General features: G+C 37.9%; 1 protein-coding gene across 3 annotated transcripts in view; it reads right to left on the bottom strand.

The window, feature by feature from the left end:
* The window catches only part of slc12a7b (solute carrier family 12 member 7b), a 109,320-nt gene that overhangs the window by 67,563 nt on the left and 29,504 nt on the right, over positions 1-12,253 (bottom strand). The gene's annotated exons all lie outside the window — the stretch shown is intronic.

The following is a 12,253-nucleotide window of genomic DNA, read 5'->3' on the forward strand; positions in this document are numbered from 1 at the left end:
AGTTAAAAGAATCAATTGATTAGACTGAGGCCTCCAGACACTTGAGGCTTGTCAAGGAGAATCCTGGTTCTATTTCAAGTCAAATTCTATGTTGTGCCCTAAACCGTACTACAGCAGTTTAAATAAATTATTTAGCTTTAAAACCCAAAGAATAGCCTATAGATCAACTCAATTAGGAGTGAGTGGGTGCTGAAACCAACAGTTATTATCAGGGGTACATTTGCACATTTTACAAAACAGCAAAAGAAAATGTTCTCAATGTAAAAACTGTACCATGTTATGAAGGGTAAAACCAAGTTTCTACTGGTAGACACATTTCTGTTGTTACCTTGCCCCAAGTTCAACCATAATTTTGTAAACTGAAAAAAAAGTTTATAAAACGATAGAACATAATTTAAAGTTTATCCATCTGTGGCTCCAATTCATCCATTCACATTATAACACATAACGTGACATAATTCACTGTGTGACAGGAATCTTACCAAGACAAGCAGACTCTAAACACATTTGCTTTCTTTGCAAAAAATGCATTGTATGTACACATTGCAAGACTATTATTGTGAGAAAACAAATTATACTATGAACGATTTCAATATAAAACTAACGACAACTGTTAACTGCAATGGCCTAAATGTGATAGGCCTAACTGCATTATGGAACATATACTTGAGTACTTATTCACTTGAAATGCCAAGCTATCAAAATGGTCAAAATACCATTAGAGCTTTGGGCTAACAACTGAAAGGTTAAGAGTACAAATCTCAGCTCTGCCATGCAGCCATTGTTGGGCCCTTGAGTAAGGCTCTTAACTCTTTCTGCTCCAGGGGTGCCGTACAATGGCTGACCCTCCACTCTGACCCCAGCTTCCAAACAAGCTGGGATACGTGAAGAAAGAATTTCCTTGTACTGTACAACTGCATATATATATATATATATATATATATATATATGCAGTTGTACAGTACAAGGAAATTCTTTCTTCACGTATATATATAAATAAATATATATATATATATAAATCACAAATAAAGGCCTTCTAATCATTGTTCTTCTATCAAATCAACTTACATTAAAGGACATAAAGGCGGTAAGTAGATTTAATGATATCTTACTGATTGGTCTAAAAGGTCAGCCAGCAGTTAGCTTATCTTTTAATGACCCAGAGACGTCACTTGCAACAGGGTGTCTGATTTTTCTACAAGGAATATTGGAATATTTGACAAAAATGCACTTATCTACATTCCAGAAATCATTCATGGCAAATTTACTAAAGACACCAGGGCAGTCATCCCTAAAGAGTATCCTATACACTTCTCCTCCTTCCCCAATTTCACTCAAACATCAGGCCAGGAAACAATAATGTTTAATAAGATTCAACACAAACTGTGAAAATGTATATCCATTGTTGTATTTATCTGCATGCTTGTAGTACTTATTATCTGTACTGATAATCACGACCAGAAAGAATCAGCAGGATGCTTTTATTAGTTCTCTTAAATTTTTATTTATCTAATAAATGTAGAAATTAAAGATTTTTCACTGATCAACTTCATTGTAGTTTGTAAATATAAACACATTCAGAATTTGGAAATTGGGAAGGGGCAAATTTAGCACCGTGTTCCATCAGCTTTCTTATTAAACCTTATCTTCAGGACCAATAATTGAACTGATTGTCTCTTATGAAGTCTGGTGCGAAGTGGTAAGCTAAGATCCATCTTTTCTTGCATAAACTGTCTTTGATGGATCCTCCTTTAACACCCAATTATGATTCCCTCACCTGTTACCAATTCACTTGGCTAATGTGGAATGTTTAAAACTTTTGACTCCTATTTTGCATCTGTCCCAACATTTTTAATGTGTTGCAGGCATCAAGTTCTAAACCTGCTTATATTTACATAATACAATGAAGTTGGTCAGTCCGAACATTGGAAATCTTTTCTTTGTACTTTTTAAGGTTTTGGAGAATTAACAAATCAGAGATTATTGTTTGTTTAACTTTTCCAGAGACAGGGTTTCTATTAGTTTTGATTCTGTCAGTGTGGTTTTCATCTTGCACATGGTATTTACAATACCATGAAAAACAATTTTAACTTACATTTTTGTCAGTTATATGTTTAATAAAATTAACACTGCCACAGTTTTAAAACTAACAGGTTGTAAGTGTATTTAACATTTTTAAGATTGCTTGGCACCTTTTAAAGATAGACTCACCTGAGCTCCATTATAAACTACTTTCTCACTCACCCAATTCTATAGAGACAGATTATTCAAAAGAGATTCTATTACGTTTTGACTCCTGCTCTGGCAATTATATCTGAATGGCATCATATTTGGTGTTTCATGCATTTACCACTTTACAACATCACACAGTGAAATGCTATTTGACTTAGTAGATTGAATTTCAATATGGGTTGTATTTGCTGACGCAAAGAAAAGTTAATCTCATTTTAAAGTCAGAAAGAATAGTATCATACTATTCTCCTCTATTCCGGACAATACTGTTTAACCGGCCTATTTCTGGAGTAGCCAACTATTGATTCATCAGGAAACAAGAGCCATGAACAGACAGAGTTTCTAATGCATCATCTCTGGGATACAGAGCTGCAGAATGAGAGCAATCGAACAGGAACTATATGCAGGATGCATAAAAATTAGGCAGTGATCATGCAATGCTAAAATTGTCAAACATACATTTACTGTGCATTATGGCATTTACCAGATGCTTTTATGTAAAATGACTAACATTTGTGACTAAATATAATGCAAGCAATTTAGGATTATGGGCCCTGTTAAGGTGCCCAACTGTGGCAATTTGGAGGTTGAACCAGATGCCTTCTTATTACTACTAGTCCAGGACCTTAACCACTGAGGTCCCACTGGCTCTAATATGTTAGTGATTCTATTAAGATGTTAAGATGTTTTAATTCAAACAATTTAGAAAGCAATGAAGGATTAATAATAACAATAATAATAAACTGTTAGCTGTGCGAAATACAATTAAGTGATAATTTAATAATAAACATGAATTAAATAATTATCATAAACATTTACTGGTTAGTCAAATAATCATTAACATCCTTACTAACATGTATGATAAAGTCAGTAAAGAAGAGACTGTATTTAAAGCAGATATAACAAAGCTATCCTTGTTTACAGGTTTAATTTATGTTCAACACTATTATTTTAGGTAAGCAATGATGCTACATCATACAAAAGACTTTTGAACCTTAAAACCTTAAAATAAAAACAATTATCAATTAATACTGCTATTAAATTATATAAAAAGTATACGGTGATAAGATTTTAGACTTTACTACCCAGCCCTTGATAAATGTGACCGTTCCACTTCAAGCATGGAGCCAGCAGGAACTCTGCATGCAGGCACAAACATACACAGTACTAATGCGTTTCTCAGGAACATCAGTAAAGTAACTCAGGCTTTTATAAAAGCCTTGTGTAAAATGTTTGCTTTATCAGCTTTCAAATTCTGACCTTTGCTTTACTGACACTGCTTTAAGGCCTGTATTGTTTATTCTAAGACTGTTCTTGTTTAGTTTCTATCATAACAACTTGGGTCAATAGCAAACATCCTTTTGGTTGTGTGATCATGTGAAAATGATCAGTTCAAGCAGAAAGTCAGCTGTTTTTTTACAGAGTATGAAAAATGTCGTCCGGCTGAATCATTGTTTCTCAACCTTTACATTGTACTCAACCTTTACATTGTACTCTCAGTCAAATTAGACTGTAACTCACTTACTTACATGCAACCAGGGGTCATTTAGAGCAACCAATCAACATTTTGCATGTTCTTGACATGTTGAAGAATGAAAACTAAAGAGAATGCTAAACTGTAAGTTAGGGATGTCCCGATCACGTTTTTTTGTTCCCGATCCCGATCTTTAATTTTGATCCCGATCCGATACCGATTCTCAAACCGATACTTGTATTTTCTAGATATTGTCTAGATAAGAACTAGATAACACTGTTTACACAGTGCACACGTCAAGTACATTACAGTTATTCAAATTAATCCAATGTATATGTTTAACAACTGAATAGCTCTGCAGTGCTGTAGGAAAAAAATTGCCTGCATCCAAGCTATTGCTTAATGTTCTTTTACAAAATAAAAGTAAACAAACCTAGTGCAGCATTGTAGTAAAAATGAAGTGAGATAATTACAGTTTAACTTTGAACTTTATATTCAAAGAACATAATTCTGTTTAATGCACTGATACACTAAAATGAACAAAAATCTCCACTCACAAGTGGTGTAGCAGCTTAACTTGAATATAAAAAAACAAATAAGTTACTTAACAGCATTACAGTAAAACCTGAATACCAAAATAAAATGGAAAGTCACTCTTTTGTTATGAAGGAAAGCCAGTTCTTAAAGTGCTTGTATTGTGACAGTGGTTTGATGGACGGGTCTACGCAAAGTGAGTGTGTTTTGACCCTTTGGGGCTTCCATAGTGCATGGGATAGCGTGCTCGGCTCTGGCTGTCCGCTATTCGGAACAGAAGAAGTTAATAAAGTGTTTTGCTCCCGACAATTTGTGAATATACCGTGTATTTTATTTCTTTATTAAGCGAGTGCATCACTACGACGCTCGGTTACATAACTAAGCCAATCAGAGAGCTTGATACTGAGATGTCGTTCAGTCTTGTAACACGTAAACTCGTAAAAGCTGTATGTTATGGTCCTGAAGTTTTCATACTCGGATTAAAAGTTATTGTTTTGTAAACCGGAGTGATCCTCGACTCACACACCATATAAACAGTAAAATTCTACAGTAATGAACGCAGCTCTGCTCCTACCGCCTCGTGAAATGCTCACAGTGCAGACATTACACCGCTGTTGGACTCCTTTCACTTTCCAATTTAAAGTATTTCCACACAGCGGACATGCTGACGTAAAACAAAAGATCGGGTTATGATCGGCATTAGTAAAGCCGATTTCCGATCAGTTAAAAATGCCTTGATCGGCGAAATCCCTACTGTAAGTAAAATCTTCAGGACCTTCTGGATCCTGTGAACCATCAAAACAGCCACTTATATGGGATATCTGTACAGTCCCTGACAGAAGTTCTGTCGCTTATCCATGTTGTGGAAACAAAAGCTTATAACCTGACTTTAAATTCATCCATTGGTTTTAGAAATGACTCATATGAAAGCTGAAACCCTCCCAAATGAGGTTTAATTTACGAAAATAAATTTGCTTCACTGCAGAAATATTGATCATTTAATGAACACAGAAAGGTCAGATTTTGGCAAGACAAAAGTTTTGTCGCCTTGTCATATAATGCACCCAATCCTAGTTTACAGCCTCACCTGTGCTCACTAATTGATCGGTTAATTAGTGGGTGTGTATAAAAAGAACCCCAGCACCTTAGACCTTCACTTGAACTGCAACTTCACCTCTGACAACATGCCAAAAATCCACACTGCGACCAAAGCCTTGATTATCAAGAGGCTGAAGACCAGATCCACTGCAGAGGTGGATGGCACCTTTAATGTGTCTCAGTGTCAAGTACAAAGAATTAAAAAAAGATTTGAAGAGACTGGAGATGTTTTTGACAAGCCCAGGTCCGGCAGACCCCGCAAGACAACTGCTAAGGAGGAACGTTTGTTGGTTAGAAAATCCAAAGCCAGCCCCTCTTCCACTGCAGCAGAGCTCCACCAGGCCTGGTCACCTCAAGTCCCTGTGTCAACTAGAACAGTTTGTAGGATTCTGTCTCGAAATGGCCTCCATGGTCGAATCAGTGCCCAGAAGCCAGCACTAAACAAAACGCAATTAAAAAACCGTGTGGCATTTGCCAAGGCCCACAGCCTGCTAAACGGATGGACGCTGGAAAAGTGGCAGAAGGTGGATTTCTCAGATGAATCTTCAGTTGAATTACACCACAGCCGCCGCAAATACTGCAGGAGACCTACTGGAGCCCGTATGGATCCAAGATTCACCCAGAAAACTGTTAAGTTTGGTGGTGGAAAGATCATGGTCTGGGGTTACATTCAGTATGGGGGTGTGCGAAACATTTGCAAGGTGGAAGGCAATATCAATAGCCTAAAATATCAAGAAGTATTAGCTACCTCTTACATTCCCAATCATAAAAGGGGTAAAATTTTGCAGCAGGATGGTGCTCCATCTCATACATCCATCTCTACATCAAAGTTCCTCAAGGCGAAGAAGATCAAGGTGCTCCAGGACTGGCCAGCCCAGTCACCAGACATGAACATCATTGAGCATGTTTGGGGTAGGATGAAAGAGGAAGCTTGGACGACAAAACCAAAGAATCTTGATGAACTCTGGGAGGCATGTAAGACTGCATTCTTTGCTATTCTTGATGACTTCATCAATAAATTGTATGAATCATTGTCGAACTGCATGGATGCAGTCCTTAAAGCTCATGGAAGTCACACAAAATATTAAATATGGCTCTAATAGCACCACAACTTCATTCACCAATGTTATGAAACATATCTTTGTATTTGAAGTAAATTATTTGTTTGATTTTCACATTACTTTCTGTGGGCGACAAAACTTTTGTCTTGCCAAAATCTGACCTTTCTGTGTTCATTAAATGATCAATATTTCTGCAGTGAAGCAAATTTATTTTCGTAAATTAAACCTCATTTGGGAGGGTTTCAGCTTTCATATGAGTCATTTCTAAAACCAATGGATGAATTTAAAGTCAGGTTATAAGCTTTTGTTTCCACAACATGGATAAGCGACAGAACTTCTGTCAGGGACTGTATATCAGGTATACTGGTAATGATCATATCAGACAATAAAGCATTTTGTGATTTAAAGAAGAATGTACAGTGCCCTCCATAATGTTTGGGACAAAGACAGAGTTTCCTTTATATGGAACTCTGATCCATAGTTTAATATTTTAAAACAAACCAATCAGATGTGAATAAAGTACACATTCCAGACTTTAAGAGTATATGTACAGTCCTGCTCACCATTATTGGCACACCTCCATTTTTTGCATAACCTGTATAATATCTTCAGAAATAAATGGACATGTACCAAATTTATATTATCAGGATTTTTTAATGGGTGGTCCAAAGTAATATAGCAAAGAACATTGTTTTTCAGCGTACATGTTGTCATTGTCATAAAAAACTGCAATTTCCCTCTGGGATCAATAAAGTATTCTGATTCTGACTTCAAAGAAGAAACAGAAAAAAACGGCATGGGCAGTAATAAAGGCACCCCTCCTTAATATTTGGTTGCACACCCTTTGGCAGTGATGACAGCCTCCAAACGTTTCTTGTAGCCATCTATAAGCCTCTTGCACTTGTTAGCTGGTATTTTCTTCCACTCTTCCTTTGCAGTTTGTTAAAGCTCTTGAATGTTTGCAGGGTTCTTTTTCCCAATGGCAGATTTCAGCTCACCCCACAGATTTTCAGTGGGAATGAGATCAGGACTCATTGCTGGCCATTTTAAAACAGTCCATTCTTTCCTTTTCAATCATTCCTGTGTGCTTTTGGATGTGTGCTTTGGGTCTTTGTCTTGCTGGAGGACCCATGATCTTCGACTCAAACCAAGTTTTCTTACACTGGGTAGGCCATTTCGCTCTAAAATCTCTTGGTAATTCTCCGATTTCATGATTCCTGTGATATAGTCGAGGCCTCCAGTACCAGATGCAGCAAAACAGCCCCACAGCATTATGGATCCTCCACCATGCTTAACTGTAGGTAGGGTGTTCTTTTCCTTATACGCTTCATTGCGCCGTCTGTAAAACTGTTAGTGTGCATTGCCAAAAAGCTCTATTTTTGTTTAATCGGTCCATAGAACATTTTCCCAGAAGGATTGTGGTTTGTCCAGGTACTCTTTGGCAAAGGTGAGTCGTTCCTTTTTATGTCTTTTCTTCAGCAGTGGTTTCTTCCTTGGCCTTCACCCATAAAGCTCTGCTTGGTTTAGTGTGCGCCTTATGGTACGTGTTGAAACCATGACCCCAGACTGTTCCAGGTTGGCTTTCAGGTCTTTGGATGTTTGACATGGTGTTTTTTTCCACCATTCGCACCAACATTCGAAGACTTCTCTCATCAATTTTCCTCTTCCCTCCACGTCCAGGGAGGTTCTTGACAGTTCCATGCTTGGCAAACTTCTTAATAACATTGCACACTGTTGAAACAGGGATAGCAATGTCTTTGGAGATGGCTTTATACCCTTTGGAGGTCTTGTGTTTGCTAATAATAGAACTTCTGATGTCCTCAGACAGCTCCTTTGTCTTCAACATTGTGACAAAGGAACAGGGAATAACATGTGGCTTTTTAAAACACTGAAGTCATCATTCATTAGGTAATTAATGTCACATGGGCACTGACAATTTATCACAGGTGATTCTCATTTGTGATTTAGCACAGGTGAGTCAAAATGTGTTTCCATACTGATTTACTGAAAAGGGTGCCAATACCAGTACCACAGCAAGCTTTAGGTTTTTCTATTTTATCCCTCCCATTGTTTTTTGTTTTGAATGTTGTTTATCATTTGCTCTTTTGTATCAAACACGAGTTCTCTATAGAAAAAAGCCGTTATACTTGATTCATTTTTTTCCAGGAGATATTCCACATTATGTACTTAAACTTCAAGAGTGCCAATAATGGTGAGCAGAACTGTATACATTTGAATTCTATCATGTTAAAATGACAGCACTTCTTTTTACAGCACCTCGCCCACCCTCCCATTAATCACAAATAGACCGCTAGGCCAAAGAAGACTTCCACTGCTGTTTAGGGCCAAAGCATACCTCATCTGTTAAACATGTTGGTGGGGGTGCTATGGCTTGAGCATTTATGGCTGCCACGTGTAGTGGCACACTTCACTGATGATGCAACTGCTGAAGGCAGTAGTACAGTGAATTCTGAGGTATAGGAATATCTTATCTGCTCCGGGTAAGTCAGGAATGTGTACTTAAATCACATCTGAATTATTTGATTAAACTGTGTTAAACTGTTAAGCATATGGGCACATCAAGGAAAAACTGTGCCTTTGTCCCAAACATTATGGAATGCAGTATATAGATTGGTAGGTAGGTAGACAGACAGACAAATGGACGAACAGACAGATTAAATGTTTTCATTGCTCAGTATAAGTACAAGGCAACAACAAGCAGCATCTACCAGAAGTGCAAATAGCGCAAAAAATAAAAAAGGAATAGCCTGTGGTAACAAATTCACACTAACAATAATGCAGCCCTTTTTTACAGCCTTATATCAGAATTCCTGGTCCAGGTTAACTGCTGACTAATATGACTGATTAGGGAGAGTGGAAAAGTCATACAAAGAACACAAGAGAATTTATGTTTCTGAAGAAAAGAGTACACAGGCAGAAGCAGAGGCTGATGAGAAAAAAACAAACAGAAGTTTGACACCGGCACTCCAACTGCATTTACATTTATTTACATTCCAGATGCCTTTATTTAAAGCAATTTACAAGTGAGGCAGAATGTAACTCTGACAGTCCTGGGTATCAAGAAAATGTGCAGTGGCTGCACTCACAGCAGGCATAGTGTCCAGAACTTTGCTAAACTTAATCACTGACTAAACTTATATAAGGATAACTTGTGTTATATCTGCTATGTTTTTATTACATTTAACATTATTATCTACTTATAATCATCATAATTTAATTAACCCAAATAACATCTAAACCACCAAAAGGATTAAATGTGGTTTCTCTAAAGGTTTCTTCCTCTAAATATTTGTTACTAAGCCATTTTTGCCTTAAGCTTTCAGATCAGGGCTTTTAGACCTGGATTTCTGTAAAGCTGTTGTAAGGCAATGTACTGTATATCATAAGCGCTTTTTTAAACAGGCTTGACTTCACTTAAATCTACCTGGGATTCAAACTCAGGGGTTGAATTTAATCATAGATGAATCAACATTCATCCATTTTGAAGTAAAATTGAGCAGTTGTGTGTTTTGCTCTCAAATACAACTAGGAAAAACAGTACATTGTACAGCAATTGCAAATACATAAAGTGGTAGACCAGACACAAATATGCTTGTCCCAGTGATTTGTCCGAGGTAGTGATTTGTCCACCCCTGGCACTCACAATCTTTCAAATTCAAGAGTGTAAATTTCACTATTGAGCTGCTATTTATGAACCAGCACACAGATTATGTTGACTGTAAAAACAATGTTGCTTTGGCATGAACCAAATTATTTTCACTATTTAGGTTTTGAGCCTTGGCATATCACAGTCACAATATGTAAAGGCATGATTGGCATATTTTACCCGTGCTGTGCAGTTAACATTACTTTGTCACACTATCACTAAGGTTTAAAAGAAAACCCATGCTGAATAGAATGCATAAGACTTGGTAATTTACAGCTGTAAAAATAAAACACGCAGATCTAGCTGTGTAACTACAATGCCACCTTGTGGTGATCCGTAAGTGGTAAAACCGTAAAACTGAGATTATAAGGGAGCCTGAAGCCTAGTGGTTAAGGAGGTTGTTAATCAGAAGGTTGTCGGTTTAAGCCCCACCACTGCCAGGTTGGGCCCTTGAGCAAGGCCCTTAACACTCAATTGCTTAGACTGTATACTGTCACAGTACTGTAAGTCGCTTCGGATAAAAGCTAAATGCCAAAAATGTAAATGTTTCTAGAATGTTGGGCCACCAAACATCAGAACAACTGCAATGTGATTTTATTAATGGCTAAAACTGTACTGAGAAAAAAAGCACCAATCTTTTTTTAAAGATATTCCCTTTCCCATTTTGATTAGGTTGTTGTAGTGCACTAACACGTACATTAATTATCTTACATAGCTTTTAAACTGTAGCCATTTTACCAGGGCATGGGGCGGCACGGTGGCTCAGTGGGTAGCACAGTCACCTCACACCAAGAAGGTCCTGGGTTCGATCCCAAGGTGGGGTGGTCTGGGTCCTTTCTGTCCTTTCTCTGTGTTTCCTCCCACAGCCCAAAGACATGCAAGTGAGATAAATTGGAGATACAAAATTGGTTATTTCCTTTTACATGCCAAGTAAAATGCCCACCACAGCACAGCAAAGCCACCAGACACTGACACTAAGGGTCAATCAGGCCATTAACATGTTAATGTACCTATCCACTTGTTGAGAATATAGTGAAGGACCATTTATGACCCTACAATTCTTTATTACGTATTAGTAGCCCAGTGCCAAAAGTTTTTGAATGACTAAACATTTGAAAGTGTATTCAGCATGGTAATAAGGAGTTTGTGCACGGCAACCCTACTATAATGTCCCTCTCTGTGTTGTTGTTGACAGACTGTTCATGCTGACACAGCCTGATCAAGTCCTTCACTGGCATTCCTATTTAAAACAAGACCTAGATTAAGAATAAGATTAAGCTCTGTAACAGTCCCAGACTTCATGCAGAACTACCACCTCTTTTAAATGTTGTGTAATGCCACCACACACTCAAATAGTATGAAAAGTGGGGAGGGCCTGATGTCCTGGTAAAATTTATAAAGGAAAACTTTCTGGTGTTCCATACAGTCTGCACAAATTTCCAGTTGTTTACGAGCTAAAACACAAAGAAAGCTTTATTCACACAGAAGTATGTTAAGGACAGATAGAGTTATTGGTTGATGTTTGTACCTTAAGAAAAGGTCAGAAGCATTAAGTCACAAATAATCACTCCTTGTACTGTGGTACAAGATGTTCAGCCCAAACGCAAACCCAGTATGCATTTCCAAAAAAGCCTATGCCTATCATAACAACAGGCAAAAGTGCTGCAACAGAATTTAGGAATCAACAAACTCAGTGACTTCAACATAAACTACAGAGCCCCACTGGTGACATTCTGTTTACATAAAAAAAAAAACATGAGGCCACAACAAGATGCATTCACTTTGAGAAGTGTTAGCCCACAAGCCACCCTACATCCCTTTTAGAAGTGGATCGATCGTAAGGAAGTCTTAAATTAATCTCTGCGGCATATCGGCAACATCAACACTACTGTAAGGACCTTTAAACGTAGACGGGACTGACTGGAATTTGGACCATGCGACTGTAGGCATCCCTCAGTGGATCACCCATGTACACTCACTAGCCATCTCAAATGTCCTGGCACATGCCTACAACTTTCTCAGCTGTCCGTTTGACAAGACGGGATCAGGTGATGCTTTATTTTGTCTCTTATGCAATAGGAGAGTCGGGAACAGCATGCCACAGGCTGCGATAGTGACAGAGAGAGGTTTAGTTAGGCATGGGGTGTTGAGGGGCGGGAGCGGCTGTGGAAATAAGCTAAAGCCACA

This window comes from Trichomycterus rosablanca, chromosome 3, assembly GCF_030014385.1.
Source record: "Trichomycterus rosablanca isolate fTriRos1 chromosome 3, fTriRos1.hap1, whole genome shotgun sequence".
Classification (NCBI taxonomy): Eukaryota; Metazoa; Chordata; class Actinopteri; order Siluriformes; family Trichomycteridae; genus Trichomycterus; species Trichomycterus rosablanca.